General features: G+C 50.6%; 1 protein-coding gene across 4 annotated transcripts in view; it reads right to left on the bottom strand.

The window, feature by feature from the left end:
• Positions 1-16817, bottom strand: part of LOC125954612 (Krueppel-like factor luna) — a 259374-nt gene that overhangs the window by 25547 nt on the left and 217010 nt on the right. Inside the window, exon 1 of one of the 4 annotated variants that reach the window (XM_049685068.1) lies at positions 11771-11819. The exons of the other annotated variants lie outside the window; for them this stretch is intronic. The gene's annotated coding sequence lies outside the window, so the exon portion shown is untranslated. Of the gene's footprint in view, positions 1-11770; positions 11820-16817 lie in introns of those variants that run through there. 4 annotated transcript variants of the gene reach the window in all.

The following is a 16817-nucleotide window of genomic DNA, read 5'->3' as shown; positions in this document are numbered from 1 at the left end:
CATTTCCACCAAGTACGCGGAAATTATGTATATTTAAATTTATTTAATGGGAAAATGCGCGTTAAATAACACCTTCCCCCCGGGGGGCCTGGTGGCTGGCTGGCTGGACCTGGACTGGAGTTTCTTGAATCTGTCATGACATTTCTAGTAGGGTGTTGGTGGAACAAGAGGGACAGGGAACAGGGTATGTCCCTTCCTTCTTGTCGCTGACTTTCACCCGCTCCGTTGCCGCTTGGCGTGCCAGGTGTGCCAGGAGGATGTGCGTGCTTGGGTGCGGTTTTTAAAGGCCGCGATTTAGTAGGGGATTAGTTGCGGTTGGATTCTCGCCCGCCACCTCGTTTGCCACCTGAAGGCCGACACGTGGTGTGCGACAGCACCGGTGGGATTATGGTTGTGTGTGTATTCGGGGGCGCTAATTCCAGCGAGCAAGCGACGTCACCATCGCGTGCGCTGGAATGTTTTCTGTCGGTGCCATATGGTTTCACCACCACCATAATACCTGTTGCTGTTTGTTTGGGAGGTGGAGTTTTTTGGTAGGCGCTTAGTCGTTGGACTAAGTTGTAGGATGACTGATGCATTTGAATAAATTAAATTCCTTCTTCGCTACGGATCAATGTGCGGCCCGTGGTCGGGGTTTCATGGAGTACGCTTTACCGGATGCCTTTGATTCCGGCGCTTTAATGGACGACATTTTTTTTCTAGATTCCAGGAAAGTAATTTAAGGATTCGACGATTTAATCATCGATATTTGTTTATGTTCGTCTGAACATTCATCGCATAATTGTCGCATTACATTGTTTGAAAGTGCCATTTCCTACCTTTAATTTGTGGTATGCTAAACATATTTGGTTTTGGAATAACTAGCCGCACGATAACTCAGAAAGCTGGTGATGTACTAGGAAAAAAAAACATTCCTCATCAGCTGGAATTCGGAAAACTTCCGGTTCGTGTGATCCAATCAACGGAGAATGAATAGCATGAATTCATAGAAGCGAAAAAAAGATCGTCAGAAAAGGACACTTGCAGCAGGAATGGGTGGATGGAAAGCCTTGGCATTGTTTTCAAACAAAACAAAATACTTTCTAGAATTGGAATAATAACTTCGTGCTCGAGTGACAGCATTAAGTCCGGATAATCGTTTTCAGAACTCTCCAAAGAAGTGCCTAAGGATGGCCGATTTCAAAATTCAAAGAAAAAACTCACTTGACATTAAGGTATTCAAGTCTTCATCATCGTATACTTCGAACATCCTATTATCTGATATCTGATCAACACACAGACTGATTACCCCAACTGACACTCTGCTCTGCTCAGCTTGCGCCAGCCCCTGTCCCTGTTCACTTCCTGTTAGCGAATAATCACTCGATTGTCGTGGCCTTAAACCAATCAACAGCGTGATTTAACACATGAATACCATCGAAACGATGACAGCCATTTATTATTTATTGAAAATGCCAACCCGGAAGCCCGAAGGCTCGAAGGTCCGGGAACGGTCAGCACGGGAAAAGCGCGAAAAAAGAAAATGGTGGAACTTTTCCCTTTCGATCGTTCGTTTCGTCCTTATTTGTGTTTCGTACCTCCAAGGACTCTCTCTCGAACACATTCCATTCCCAAACAGCGAAAAGCCTTTTCACCTGGCAAAGGCGAGGTAAAGGTTCCTTCTAGCTTAAGCCCATAAATCCCTCCTAGGCCATCGGTTGTGGGTGGTTATGAAAAAGGGACACCCTCCGGCGCGACACTAACAGTACAGCATGCCCCAGACATCCTGTCCCCCCGATTGGAATGAACGGGAACATTCTTTCGGAAGGAAAACTTCCAGCGTCGCTAAGACGAGGAGGACTCCTGCTGCTGCCGATGCCGATGCCGGTGCCGGTGCCGGTGGTCACGGTCGGTCGGTTGGTTTATCCGATAGCCTAGCGGGCACCGGAGTGCTACGGTACAGGGCCGAGTACGCTGCCGAGAGGCTGCCGCAAAAGGGAAAGTCGAGAAATTCTTAATCCAGCTCCAACTAATCGACCTCGCGCTCCCTGTGACCAGAAAATGGCAAGAGGAGTAGAAGGAGCAGGAGGAGACGAACGGGGAGGGGGTGTGCTGAGCTTCCTTTTCTCCGGTAGGATGAGATTCCATAAAGCTGAACACTTAACAGATTGACTTATTTATAAACCATTTGCGATGAACTGGTGGCTTTGGTGCCCCGTGGCGTCCTTACGGCCCACGGAACACAACGGTAGCCGTTCCGGAAGATATATGACCGTGCCCTCCACCCACTTCCTTCTCCTTCGCCACCCCGTGAACAGGTGGATTATTCGCCGGATTGGTTAATGGGTTGTCGGTGTGGAAAATTGCGATGACTTTCGGCGCGGCTCGCGCCACCACCGACGAAATGAAAAGCCTCTTTTTTGCAGCCTCCGTTTTTTGGGTTTGGGGACGTTCGGTGAGCTGGAAGTGAATGGCACGCCGCTCCACCACCGTTCTCTGCTGGAATGATGGAATCGTCCCGTCGGTGGCGTCGTGACATCGTGTTCGTTCCCGCGGGGCCCAATATCCCCGGTATGCTGCGGCCCCACCTCCATTGCCACCGTGTCATTACGGGTAAATGATGTCTGAAATTTGATTTATAACCAAAACGAGACCCATTTTGCCAGCACCGGCCCTCGGGGGGCTCCTTCCAGGTGGATGATTTATCGAATGTCCCGGGGCGACCGGGGGGAGCGGTAGCCCGTGACGCGGCACGGTGTCATTCATTATTTATTGGCTATCATCCTCCTCTAAACACCCCACCGGTAGCAGCAGCAGCGCCACCAGTGCTGGTGACAATTACGGTCCACAACCGGTGGTAGAGCTTTGGAGCGCGGGTTTCTAAAGGTGAACCAACAAAAAATAATCCAGTTAGAGAGAAATGGCCTGGATGTGTGGCGTGTGGCGTGTGTGTTGCTGCCCCTCCGCTCATTGACACTTGCAAGTTTGTGAGCGCAAATTGAGTAGGTGTTTATGGGTTACGCGAATTACAAATTGATGATGGGTTGTTGTTGTTGTTGTTGGCGGTTCAAAGCAATTTTCCCTTCCATTGGCTTCCGGAAGTATTTAAAAGTTCAATAAGAGAGCGGCTGTGTGTGTGTATACGACGAACCATGGCCTACTCTGCCTGTGTGTTTGTGTGACAGAAGATACAACGAACCAACCAGCCTACTCTGCTTTAAGTGCTTACCAACCGACCCCATAACCGCCGCTCTAACTAGCGCATCCTTTTAACCTTTCGCATTCCTCACTGCCGTTTAGGTTTTTCCCGGTGTTTTAAACGTAATTTATTCAACATTTTCATAACATTCTCGTTATGCCAGTAAAAGTACCCACAGCCAGGTCCACGCGGTTTCCTCCTCCAAAATACGATCGCACGAAAGTGACGCACTCGTTGCCGGGCGTCAAGCGCCGAGCTTTCTTCATTTTTATTGCATTACTTCAGGACATCAGGAGCCCGTCGCGTCGCGTCGGGTGGCGTGCAACTCCATAAAGCAGCACAATTCATGGGCCACGGTTAGACACGGTCGCCAAGAAAACTTTGGCTTCTACTTCATCGAGCACGACCAGTGTGTCTTTTCGACTGCAAAATTTCCACCACCATCTGACGCCACGTCTTTCAAGCGTCTCTCTGATGGAAGCTGTGTGTGTTTCGTGTGCGTGTGTGTGTGTGGTGGTATGTGTCACCTTGTGTAGAAGGGTAATGTGTTTTTCATCGTAAAATTTATGATTCAATTTGATGATGGATTTAAAAGCTCAATTCTTGATGTGAGTGCAGTGGGAAATGGGAGTCGACGCGGTGCGTGGCTGACGTTTCCCCGTCTGGTCTGGTCCTGGCGAGGGCTGGAGCAAAGTTGTGTATAATCTTTTGTGGCCGTTACCGCTTCGAGAGTGAAGCTACTTAGCTAGTCAATTTGTTTAATTGTGCATTTGCGCTGGCATAGGAAAAGTTTGTGACACACCAACACCACCAGCAGTAGCAGCAGCAGTAGCAGTAGCAGCAGCAGAGCGCCATATGTGCGGTATTTTGTCGTCGTTGTCGATTTGATGGAGACGCCGTAACTTCACTTTACAAGCACAAGTTGAACCGGGTCGTAGTAGTAGGTCAGCCGGACTCATTTAAAGTGCAGCATCACTAACCTTTGCCTAAGACTTTGGGTTCGAAGTTTCGAATTTTAATCGACATCTTTGTGGAAGCCATTGTGCCACAGCTTACGATGTAATTAGCCTCGGTGACTTGGATCCCACTTTGAATTTATTGATTAACGTTCGTTCCAACATCAAGTGTCCCGTGATTGCAGCAAACACTAGCACACACAAACACACACACACAGTGCGTTCCGGAGTCTAGCTAACGAGCACACGATTGGCTTTTCCACCGGGCGGTCCGGTGGGTTGACAATCACCAACGGCGGCGGCCACAACGATTCCCTTTACTCAGCTAATTTCATGCTGACCTACATTGCACCGCGCTGAAAACGGTGTAGAAACCGAGTGTTCCCGGGCCCCGGGGATTCGTCTGCGGTCGGCAGAATGGACCGATGGTCGTCGTTGTGGGAATGATGAATGGTTCACACAAATCCACGGGATCACCAGGACACACATTAGTCCTTCTCACCGGGGAGGTGTTTTCCGCGGGTTTGCTCTGTTCGAAACCAGGAGGCATCCGTGCATTGTCATGACGATGGCGTATCAGCGCCGGCGTTCCGACTGTAAATGAGAACTCAGACCGGACCCGGACCCGGACACGTCTAGGACCTTGATCACACCAACCAGGACGAGAAAGGGCTCGGGGAGTAATTGAGAAAAGTAATTTGCAGCGTGCATCGCACACCACTTCACGGCCAAACTCCGGATTCCACATCCCGGTATAGGTATCCGCTGCATGGCGTCTGGGAAAATGAGATTCGTCCGCCGACAAAGAGACACACCAGAACACGGTAGTGTTCCTGCCGAGCTTGTGTGTGTGCGTGTGTCTGTTTGCATTCGAAATGAGCGCCGGGACGCTGTGGCCACCCGAAACGCAAAACCGTGAAGCGGATTAAAAGCGCTGTTATTCTTCATTTTGCAACGGTGCCACTGCCGCCATTGGCCAAGGGGATGACGGATGTACATCAATCACTTTTATGAGTTCATTTTTCTATCCCTTGCACCTCGTACCATCCCCTCTTAGCACGTAGTTAAAGACGATGGCCGACGACGACAACTCTTTCAAACTGCCAGCCAGAAAAAGAGCGCCGCCGGGAATCGAAACCCGGCGTTTGGAACTTAACCATCATGATTCATGGGCTCCATTTTCGGTGGGTGGGACCACCCACTCACCAACCGCCCACCGTTTCTTTTGGGTGGACATTAAGTATTCTAAAAATCAGCCTCCGCCTTCGCCTCCGCTTTTCACTTTCCGGTCTGCTCCTTCTTGTTGTGTTCAACGTGCAACCGGTTTTTAATATGCAACAGCACACCGGTGAGGGCCACGTGATCAACCAACCAGCCTGCCCCCCGGCGCGGCCATGTTTTAAATGCCAACACAAACCCAATATCGTACCAAATACATAAAACATGGCGGCGTGGCATCCCCCCCCCCCATCGAAAAACCGGACGAAGGTTTTGCACGAAGCAGCAGCCCATCGCTCATTTGTGAGGTCTTTATGATGCTCGCATACAAAGTGTCTGTGCGTGTGTGTGTGTGTGTGTGTGTCTCGGAGTCGTCCTTTCGTGCGTGGTAATGGCTTTTGTGATATAAAAAAAAACGAACGTAGGAACGAAGAAAGAACGAAACGTTCCAAGAATGAGCCCCTTGGGCTCCTCAAAAAAAAAAAAACGAAAAGGAAACACCAACGAGGGGGGTCCCGGTCGCGAGATAAAATTTATGCATGTCATTAAAGTGATGAGGGCGAAGGACACCACAGCCAGAAGCCACTGCGCGCGCTGCAGCCGCATCAATGCGATTGATATGCGAAGCCATCTTTTCTTATTGATTTTTGATGGCCTTTCGGTGCTTTCCCTTGGCCCCCGTAGGGTACTCTGTGTGCGTGTGTGTCCCATGTCGATCCCTATTGCTCGTCGTTGATTGCTGCGCCCCCGGGCAGGATAATAAACGGAATGCCACCACCGCCGAATGCCCGAATGCTGGTGATGGTTGTTTATTTTAGAGGTTTGCTTCCTCCCGGTCCAAAATGGCGCTCGTCGTGAGCGTCGTGCTTAGGATCCAGGGAGCAACCAACCAACCGTCCGGGGTGTGTGTGTGTTTGGTGGATGGCGAAGTGCGAGGATAGAATTTTTGATCAACCCGGAACATGGGGATGAGCCTTTTAAAAAAAGGAAAAAAATAGCCGCCCAGCACCGCGGTTGGAAGGAGATTGATTTGATCCCAAGGAGCAGGGACAGGAGCTGGACAATTTGAAACTTTGTCACAAGCTACAACCAGACAGTGGGACCATGGCTCGAGATCGAGACAATCACATTCGTTGGTCGCATTTCGAGTGGCCGCGGTCGTGTCGCTTTTGCTCGGGGAACTTTTTTCCCGTTTTCCACCATAATTTATTTACTTTTCCGCCGATGCTGCTGCTGCTGCTGCCGATGTTGTAGGTCTCGGGGTGTGCTCCCGGTTTATTTGCTTTGCCGTTCAGCAAAGCGCCAACCAACATGCCAGCGTGGCCTCTGTTGGTCTCTGCGGTCCGTTGAATGGGACCGGAGCAGCAGCTATTCTATTCATCGGTGTGCCTGGAATGATGACTGGTCTGGTTGGTCACAAGGCAACCGATGCCTGGGGCCGGGAGCTAGCTTCTGAATGGCAGAAGCGACCGAAGAGTCGAACGAACGAACGGTGTCTGGGCGCGATTGAGATTAATTACTTCGTGTTCGTGTTTGCCCAGGATATTGAGGACTCGGCAAACGTCCCCCCGGGGTGGAGTGTCCTCCTGGGAACGTCCTGGAATCCCTTTCCCTCTTGGGCGATCGGATTTGAAAAAGGAAATTTGAGGAATTGCTCTAAAACCGTTTCCCAAAAAATAGGCGGAAGTGGATCCCGGAATCGGTAACTGACAACGACTGGCACCGGATGAAAGGGCAAAAGAAAACGAAAGGGAAAAGAGAGTGAAAAATTCGTGTTTTATGACTTTGATGGCGCGCAACCGATGACGCCGACGGAGCATCCACCATACATTGACGTCACTTTTAATTAATGTCAAATCCGGATTCCAGATTCGGGCACACCCCGTGGCCGGTGGCCAGGACCAATTACATCACTCACGCTACCGCTGGTCAAACCTTTTTGTGTTTTTTCTTTCGCGCAGTGTGAGGTGCTGGCGTTCCGCGATTCCCGGTTTTTTTCTTCTTCTCCGCTTCGCGCGAAATAACGCGCGGGAAAACAAATAAATTTTCACACCCGCCACGCCACACACTCGTTGCTGTCTACGTGTGAGTGTGTGTGGTTTCGCCAAAAATCGATTCAGCATCCCACCTCAGAGGCAACCACACTGTCTGGCTGTCCGCGGTGTATTGTTACGGACATCGACGCCACCGGCACCACCAGGAAGAGGAACCCCGCAGGAGGCTGCTACCATAAAGCAGAGGCATCCCCCTTCCTGGAGTCTGTTTTTTTTTTCGTCGTTCCGTTTCGGTTTCGGGGTTTATGCTTTGGCATAAACCTGACCTCGGTGCGGGATTCACTGGCAGCGGATCAAAAATTTGTGGATGAAAAACTGCGAACCTGGCACCAGCATGCCTGTTGGCAAACAAACAGCGGAGACAGAGAGAGGAAGAGCAAAGGAAAGCAGAGAAAAAAACAAACAAATGGCGGATAACACTTGGAACAGTAAATAAATAACACGGCAGCAGCAGGACAGCTGAACTGACCGCGGCGTCGGGTTCGCGATGGTTTTTTCGCGGTTCGTTCCGGGTTGTCCGGGAAAATGGGGAACTGGGACGAGGGAAATGAAATGTGTGGCAACACCAAGGCACCAACCAGCGAGCCACCACCAGGATGTGGACAGCAAATTTATGAAATACCGACACACAAACGCACATCTGTTCGGTTCATTTGGTTGCTTCCAACGCAAGATCACGCTTTCAGCTGGTCAGGTCAGGTCAGGAGTTGCTCGCTTACTATTATCTAACATATTTATTGTTATGGATACTGCGCGCGCGCGCGTTCTGGACACTAACGGATGCATCCTTTAAGCTAAAGCGCCCAACTGTGGCCCTTCCCGGTAGTAACTGAATTCTGAGTCCACGAGCCAGAACCCGGATCGAAAGGATAGCGCGACAAGAACGGGATTGCATGCTGCAAACGTTAAAAATGAAGACTAATCGTTTTGCTTTAAAGGGGGCCGACGGTTCGCGGTCCTGGAGTCGTGGCCGTGGAGCAGGACTGACACCGGTCTAGACCCCTAGAGAGGGTGAAAGTGAAATAAAGTTGCGACAATAATTTCCAATTTACAACACCCTTCACCAAAGGACTGAAGACAAAGAAGAGAGCGGACCCGTGACGATCCATCACGAAGGGAACGTCCAGGACCTTCATTTCCAGCTTGAAGATCAGCGGACAGACTCGACGGAAGCAGGAAGTAACACTACTATCACGCCCCGGTGCTACCGACCAAAACACACACACACCACGCCATGACACCAACTCGTAATATCCGAATCCGAATGTAATTTCACACTTGTCTTGTCTCGTCGGTGCGGATAAGAATGCGAGCCGGAGGCGGGGAAGGAAAAAGCTTTTCGCAATTTGCTGGAGGACCACCGTACCCGTACTCCCTAGAGAGCAGAAGCCCATTTTGGGAGTTCCGGAGATTTTTTTTGCTCGGGTTTTTCCTTTTTTCTCACCCATACCACCTGAACTTGGCGGTTTGGACATTCGAGTCCTTAACCCTGCCGTTCAAGCTGCAATCAGATGGACATCACGGTGTGTGTGTGTGTGTGTGTCCGTGGTAAAGGATCGCTGGTAAACTGCTGCCAACGGCACAAAGCAATGAGCGAACCGGAGGATGCTCGCTACATAAACATCCCTATGTATCTTCCCGGCGGGGTGTGTGTGTGTGCGTCTGTGCCAGTTCCTGCGCTGTATTGCGGTGGACAGAGCGTAAAAGGACACCACCAAAGATCCCTGGCAACCATTGCTTTCGAGGTGGTTGTTTTTCGGCCATTTTCTTATGCTTCTACTTCGCCGCATGGCCGCAAACGGTGGCTTCAGCGTTTGACTCGCGACGGACGGTCTTCTGCTCAAGGTCTTCCGGTCCAGACCAACGGCACTGCAGTGACAGTGGCTTGCGGTGTTTGTGCGATGGGACCGGCGAGATTATTTGGCTTTAATTAATTTTGCCGTTATTTTAACCCATCCCAATTTTTTTTCTCCGAAAAAACGCCCGGAAACATCCGACATCTGTCCATCGCTAGACACACACACACACACACGTTTTTAGTGGGATGGCGTTAGTGCAGAGAGTTAAAGGGGAACCACCGCCTGGCGTGTGGTTTTGTCGAGGAACTTCGAATCTGCATTCCAGCATTTTCTCTAATCGTATCGATGGGTTTTCGATGCAGGAGAAAACTAATTTAATTTCTCACCCCATTGCTATGAAAGGAAGGCTTATTTTTGCGATTTATCAAGAACGAGAGCAACAGCAGAGAAGCAGAGAGCGAGATAGGCATTAAATCATGGCCTCCTCTCTAGGCAAAACCTGTTGAGGCCCCTTTTGTGTCTGTTCCGATAAACAAGGCAATTTTCTTGTTGCCGATGATGCTGCTGCTGCTACTTGAATGGAACCAACCAACCGCAACGCTGGGGGGCTGAGAAAATTCTATTACGCCCATTGACCGGTGCTGCACCATCGGTATCGTTAGCGTGTTAGGTGCTACCGATGGACTACCGGACCGGTTGCTGCTGCTGCTGCTGCTGCTGCTGCTGCTGCTACCGATATTCAAACATCTTCAGATTGTTATATTATCCTGTCTAATGAATTTATTCAAGTATCGTTATGCACCACTCGATGAGCAGCAGCAGCAGCAGCAGCAGCAGAAGCAAGATATCCATCCTCGATAGTCCTCTCGGTCTCGGTCTCGGTGTATGTGCCCTCTAATCAGTGAACGGTCGTTGAGGTCCTAGTAGCCTGGTAGTCAAGGCTTCTCCTTCTCCTATCGGATCCCGGGCCAGGCCAGGCCAGGAAGTGGCCCGTTTCCTACTCAGCTACCATCGTAGTAGACCTCTCTCTGCACTTTGCCACTCTTGTTGCACATGCAACTCCCCGTGTGTGCCGTGTGTACGTGTGCAAGTAGACAGGACTCTTCCAGGACCCGGTTTCTGATTACTGCTGCTCCCGGTGGTGGTGCTGGTGATGAGCTGATACTCCGGGATAATACCTCGGGATACCCGTCTCTTCTGCCGGGATCGGTGGAACGTTCGGTTTCGAATTAAATCTCGATTACCGGTGTGCACGGTGGTGCACACACACACACGTGGCGTGTTACAAATCGCATTAAAGGAACGGTAGGACGAGAGGACGGAAATGTAAATGGTTATGACTTCGGACCAATGCACCTCCCGGGGGCCTCGGTTCGGATGGTTGCATCGTATTTGGGAGCAAATTTAGTGAAATCCCGGTACCCGGGCCTGTAGGTTGTAGCAAATCGAGCGAGCGAAAGCACAAGCAGGCCATGCAGTATGACCAAGGCATGCTTTGATGTACGCGCACCCCGGATTGCGGATACGGATTGCGACTTCGAGGGGCCGGACCAATGGCTTGGATGATCAATTGAGATGTAAGAACCGAGTGTGAATGTTGTGAAATTCCGGGAACCATTCGAACCTTTTGCGACCATTCCGGAAGCTATCACAAAATGATTTCAAAAAGCGTGAATGGTCCTGTGAATCTAATGGAATGTTGTGTTCCGGAACATCCGAATCGAAAGCGTATCACCATGAAAAGGCATCATCTTAACCACAGGGAAGGATGAAACCAGAAAGCGGTACGGCATCGGGCAGGGCGAGGGAAAACACTTAAACAATGAGCGCCTGCCTGCCTTCCGGACCGGTTCGTGTTCGGTTCGGTTCGGTTGGCTGCAGCCGTCAAATCAGTGTTGGTAGTCAGATTAGTGCCGCTAATCCGCTGCAGCGCTTCTTCTCCTGTGGTCGCTAGCACCAGCACCAGCAACACGACGACACACGACACTTGGACCACGGGACACGGCTAATTGAATTCAACGCGAGTAACGTCACTACGCGCTCACTGTGGCGTTCGAGATTTTCTTTCTGCGTTTCGCACGTGGAAAACCCAAGCACCCGTGAGTGTGAGCTCCGAGATGATGTGAAAACTTCTGCTTCTGCCACCCAAAAGCCTCGAAATGCTTCCAACTCTGCATCAAGCTGACAACCCCGAGGGGTTCCGGAGAGCGTTCGTCTTCGAGTGCGAAGATTAGCAGACCGCTCGACCGCAGACACATTAAAGATGTCCAGATGCATTAAGCTCCCTTCATCTTGTACCGGAAGTGGAGAGGATGCTGCCATACCGTGGCCGAACCGAACCAAAGAATCAAGCGAACGAGCGAACGAACGAACGAACGAGAGGTCACAGCATTAAGGTTTGAGGTTTAAGGTCTTCCGAGGACCGACGAATTGACCAAAATCAAAAACCACCTCTGGTGGTACGCTGCGGAAAATGCTTAGAAAAACACCGCACACCGCACCGCCAGCTGAGGGCTGAGGGAACCATTTCCCCGTTTTCGTTGCAGACTGCCACTCCTTCTTCACCTCCCATTCCGCTTAATTATCGTCGACCACATCATCATCATCATCATCATCATCGTGATGCTTTGAGGTGGTTTCGGACGCTCGTTAGCATTGGCACCCTCGCCACGCTCCGTGTGTTCCTTCTGCATCGGGAATCATGTTGCTGTTGCTGTTGCTGTTGCTGCTGCTGATGATGTTGTGACCGGCTCGTGTTTAGTCGACCGTTTAGGCGGCAGCATACCTGCAAAGATACAAGGACACAGCACAGCATTAGTATGGCGGTCGTGGCGAGTGTAATGGCATGAATGCTCGATTTCCTCTGGTGGAATTGAATCCCGAAAATGTTCCAAAACGTCTGCACGAAGAGAAGCAAAAGACACGAATGGACACCAACTGTGATTTGGGAACACACGACACACACACTCAGGCCTTCAACCGAGGGAGTGGGACACGAAATGTCACGCGCATCACGATCGTAGAATGTAAAATTCGATAAAAACTGAACACCAGACTGACTGTTTGGAGGGGTTCCCTGGGTCCGGTTTAGGTTGTGTGGTGCATCACGCGTACGGTACACACGATTAATTGTGGGTCCCATAAATTTCCTTCCTTACACACCAATTGACACGCCTTCTCGGCATGCAGCGATAGTGCTGCTCAAACCCGTGCCCGAGATTCCGGTCTCCTGGCGAAAGGTTTTTCGACTCTCCCAAGACGACGACGACGACGCCATCGTCGTTGGCTTTTCTGGCCGATCCCGACCACTGCACAGACCACTGACCGCAAGCGTAACAGCGCACCGCAACCGAAGAAAGTAGCCAGCTGATGTGGTCAATGGAGCGAAAGGCCTCCACCACCAGCAGCAGCAGCAATAGCAGTAGCAGCAGCTTTATGACTACCTCTCTTCTTGTGTATTCCACACCGTAACACGAATTCGGGGCGGTCCCTTTTTTCGTTGCGTTTGGCAGCAGCAGCAGCACCACCATCAGCACCACCCAACACGATAAACGATGTGGAAAAGTTGTGAAAATAATAGCCCAACGGTCCCAACCCACTCGCTTCGCGCTAACCAGTGCTCTGCGAGAGGGGTTGGCCGAGAATCTGGCGCCACAAAAAACCGGCCTCACACACACACACACACACACACACACACACACACACACACACACACAAGATTTGCACATTCACCACCGCACCGCAAAGTAGCAAACAAGCGAAAAAGAAAACTGTAGAAGATGGGTGGCGAGATGAAAATGCTAAAATACTGGCGGGTGGTACGCCAGTACGTGTGGTGTAAAAAGTGGGAATACCCGGGGCTAGTTTAGAGAAACGAGACCCAGGGAGAAGGGCGTAACTCCCCCGTTGCTGGCTATTAAAGGGTGTAAAATGGAGGCATCATAACCAGAGCGACGTCAAGATTGAGATGCCGTTGATGCCGTGACCACAACATCATCGTATGGTGGAAGGTGGGGTTCATGTGCGCCACGCCACCATTACCGCAAGATTACGCAAAAGAGGACCCTTTCCTCCGATGCAACAATGAACCGCGAACCGGACCCGGAGCTCGACCCAATCAACTTCAATTTGTTTGCCCTTATAATGGCGGCGAAAAAAAACGAGAACCGTTCCGATAGAACCCGTTGGATTATTAATGCAAACATGAAATGTTGGTCCAATGCTACACCATTGCGATGGATTTAATGGAATGGGCACCGATGTACCGGTGTCCATTAAAGACGCAAAAGCAACGCAATCACGGCACTCGCCGCAACCGGATAAGTGAAGATGCGAGGGCTGAACTGGCTGAGCGGTTGTGTGTACGAGCCATCCCCTGCTATCACACCCGGAGGCAGCAACATTATTATGATTCCAGTACCTTGGAAAAGGTCTCGGGGGGTCTTGACTATAAAGAAAGAAAATCCATTCTGGTGTAGAAAGTGGTGATGGTCGTCTTCGGTGATGGAAAGTTCCATCCCGGCATTATTGCAGAAACAAATAGTAAAGTTCGGGACCGCCGGGCATACTCAGCGTCGTCGTTGCTGTCGGTGCAACATGAGCTTCGAAATGGCTTTCAGGAGGGGCTTCAAGTATTCCGTCCGTCGTTCAAGAGTTACCGAAGAGCATTAGCACCGAGTGCGAGTGGGCGCTTTGGGCGCTTTCCAGTGTTTCGATTGAACAGAAAAGATGATCAACTGGCTAAGAGTGTATGGTTATGGAAGTTAGTATAACCTAATACTCCGGATAGCTGTGCTAAGGGACAGCATTTTCTCTTTAGCAATCCTCTCGAAGTTAAGGTGTTGACGTAGTGTAGAGCACCGAAGCAGACAAGTTCGCCATACTCGCTCCATTTTATGCAGACATCGATGGACGAATTATTATTCCTTTGAATGTTGGGGTGATGGGAACTTTTGTTCGGCATCACCTGCTAGTGATCGAAAACAGGAAGATAGCTTGGAGAGAACGAACGATTCAGAGCCCTAAGAATGTAAGCGCTAATCATCTACTTCTATAGGCCATAAGAACACTTAACCTTTAGTAAGCAGATTTTAAAACAATACTGAAGCAATTCTAGGTCGCACTGCGGTAGGTCGAGAATACAGAATGCAGAAGACCACATCAATACAGTTCATTCAAATAAGTTTCTCTTAATCCTACTGGATCTGGTTCTAACACCACGTACCGTTTCTACATGAATACCCGTCAATAGACTTTTGTTTCATACAATTTGGATTTCTATTTCGACGATGCCTGCAGCAAACACATCCACTAGTAGGCCTTGAGTAGCCGGACTAACCGACGCCGACATCTCGCTGCTGCTTCTCGCTGCTGCACTCTCACTAACTGATTCTCGATCATATTGCGACCGGCTGTTTTACCGCGTCGCTTTATGGCTGCTCCAGGACCGGCATAATAAAACTAAAATCAATCCGACAGACGCTCAATACACACAACAAACACACGGTAGCCACGTCCGCTGCCACAAGTAGTGTGGCGCTGCGTCGCTCTCCGTTCGCCATTCCGGCAATCTGTGTCACGAACAGGACATTCTCGTTCTGCCACCGTTCTGCCGCTGGCCAGCCAGCCAGCCAGCTGGATTGGTGGCAGCGAAATGATTAAAGAACTTTTCCTCCCGTTTTTATTGGCATGTCGTGGCGGTGGCGGTGGCAGTGAATTGCGTGTTGAACCGTGAACCACCACCGGTCGAAGATGGCGACGACGACGATGGTTGGTGGTGTGCGAAAACAGCGAAACCCGGGAAAACGGCTAAAACACACCGAAAGCGATCAACTGCGCTAGTGACGACGACGACAACGACGACGGTTAAATATAGTGGAAGCAGTCGTAGCGTCGAGTAAGGACGTCCTCCTATAATCGAGGACTTTTCTGCTGCCATTCGGCTTCGCACAACTATCATGAACACACCGAGGTGTATGGGAGGGAAAGGAACAGGGCTAAATCGAGGCGAGGGGTAGGAATAAAATTAGATTCCTCGGTTTACCGTTTGAGCGATTGTTGAAATGAGTTTCCCTCCCGAGGGGACATTTCCCTCCAATCGATGTCAATTCGTTCATTCATCAATCGGTCTCCCGGGGTAGCGGGAGGGGTTGGGAATCTATGAGACAGTGGAGGGGAACAGGGTGCCTGCTCCGGAACCACCATCCGGTGCATATCCGCACAAGACATCAACACACTGACACACTCAGTGAGCCGTCATTGTTGAGATTCCATTACCGCGACGTGAGACGACGACGATGGCGGCGGACTCCGGGGATCTGCCTAGGAACACACACACACACGCTAATACTAGCCGCAAACCAAGGATTCGTGGTGGCGTAGTCGTCGTCCTATCTCTATCGGGCTTTATCGATCCTCATCTCTTGCGTCGTCTCGACGTCCAGAGGGAGAGAGAGGTAGAGAGGAAGAGAGACAGATAAAGGCCGGTTAAGGGTCCGGCAGCAGCCTAATACGTCGAGGAGGCAACGTTTGATGATGGGAGGATCCGTTTCGTAAGAAGCGTACCGCTAGATCCCGGCCCATCCGGACATCAGCGCACCATTGACATCCGTGTCTGCGTGCCAGCATGTATCCTAACCACCCACCACCCCATCACCACCCCGCAGGACTGCGAGACGAAACGATGCGTTCGCATTTTCTCCGGGTATATAGTGGAGGCAGTGGAGTGAGATGAGCGCGTGATCCGGAGATCCGGAGATCCGGGTTCCGGGCCGTCTCCGGTACGCCCGGCCACGGTGACAAGCTGTACCACAATTAATCATTGCTCCGATGAAATTGCTGCGAAATTGTTTTTTTACGGCACATTTCCTCGTCCGGCATTCCGTCCGCAAGAGGGGGTGGAAGGGAAGGGAAGGAAAACGGAAAGGATACCGTAGATTAAGGCGATAGATGACGTTGTTTTTGGCCGGCTTTTCCTTTTTTTCTCTGGTTTTTTTTGGGGAGGAAGCTAAAGAGACCAACAGAGAGAGAGAGAGAGAGTGAGTTCGAGGGAAAGCTTTTGTTTTTCTCGCATTCGTCAACATCATCAACTCCACGGCGAGCAGCAGTGAACCAGGACACTGATGAACATGTTGGCAGGAAGCGAGCTAGTATCATAAATAGTTTTCCCTTGGAGTTAATTACAGGCTATGCTCTAGTTATGCTTCCGTCAAATGTTGCTCCTTCCTCATTTTCCCTTAGCCTGCTTTGCTTGAAAAGTGATCAAATTGGGTCAAGGTTCAAGGTTGCACTCCAATAATTTGTTGGCAAAAAGCCCGAAAAAGGTAAATCACACACACCACCACATCACGTGCGTACGGCACTGTAACCGGCCGCAGTGTCCTTGTAACTCCTCGATTGACGACCACATCTCGGTCGGTCTATAATCTGCACTCCACCGGAACCAAAATCCCAGATAGCAGAGCAGACTAACCGACCGACCGATCGACCGACCGACCGACCGACCGAAAATTTAACCGAAATCCTAGTCGCATCCATCACCTCCACCGTCACACGGTGGACCCCCAGTCCCCTCCCCCCACCGATGGTACACATGGGTGCTGCAGGAAATTTA

The sequence above is a fragment of the Anopheles darlingi genome, chromosome 3, assembly GCF_943734745.1.
Source record: "Anopheles darlingi chromosome 3, idAnoDarlMG_H_01, whole genome shotgun sequence".
Lineage (NCBI taxonomy): Eukaryota > Metazoa > Arthropoda > Insecta > Diptera > Culicidae > Anopheles > Anopheles darlingi.
This window is presented reverse-complemented; position numbering and strand designations above follow the sequence as displayed.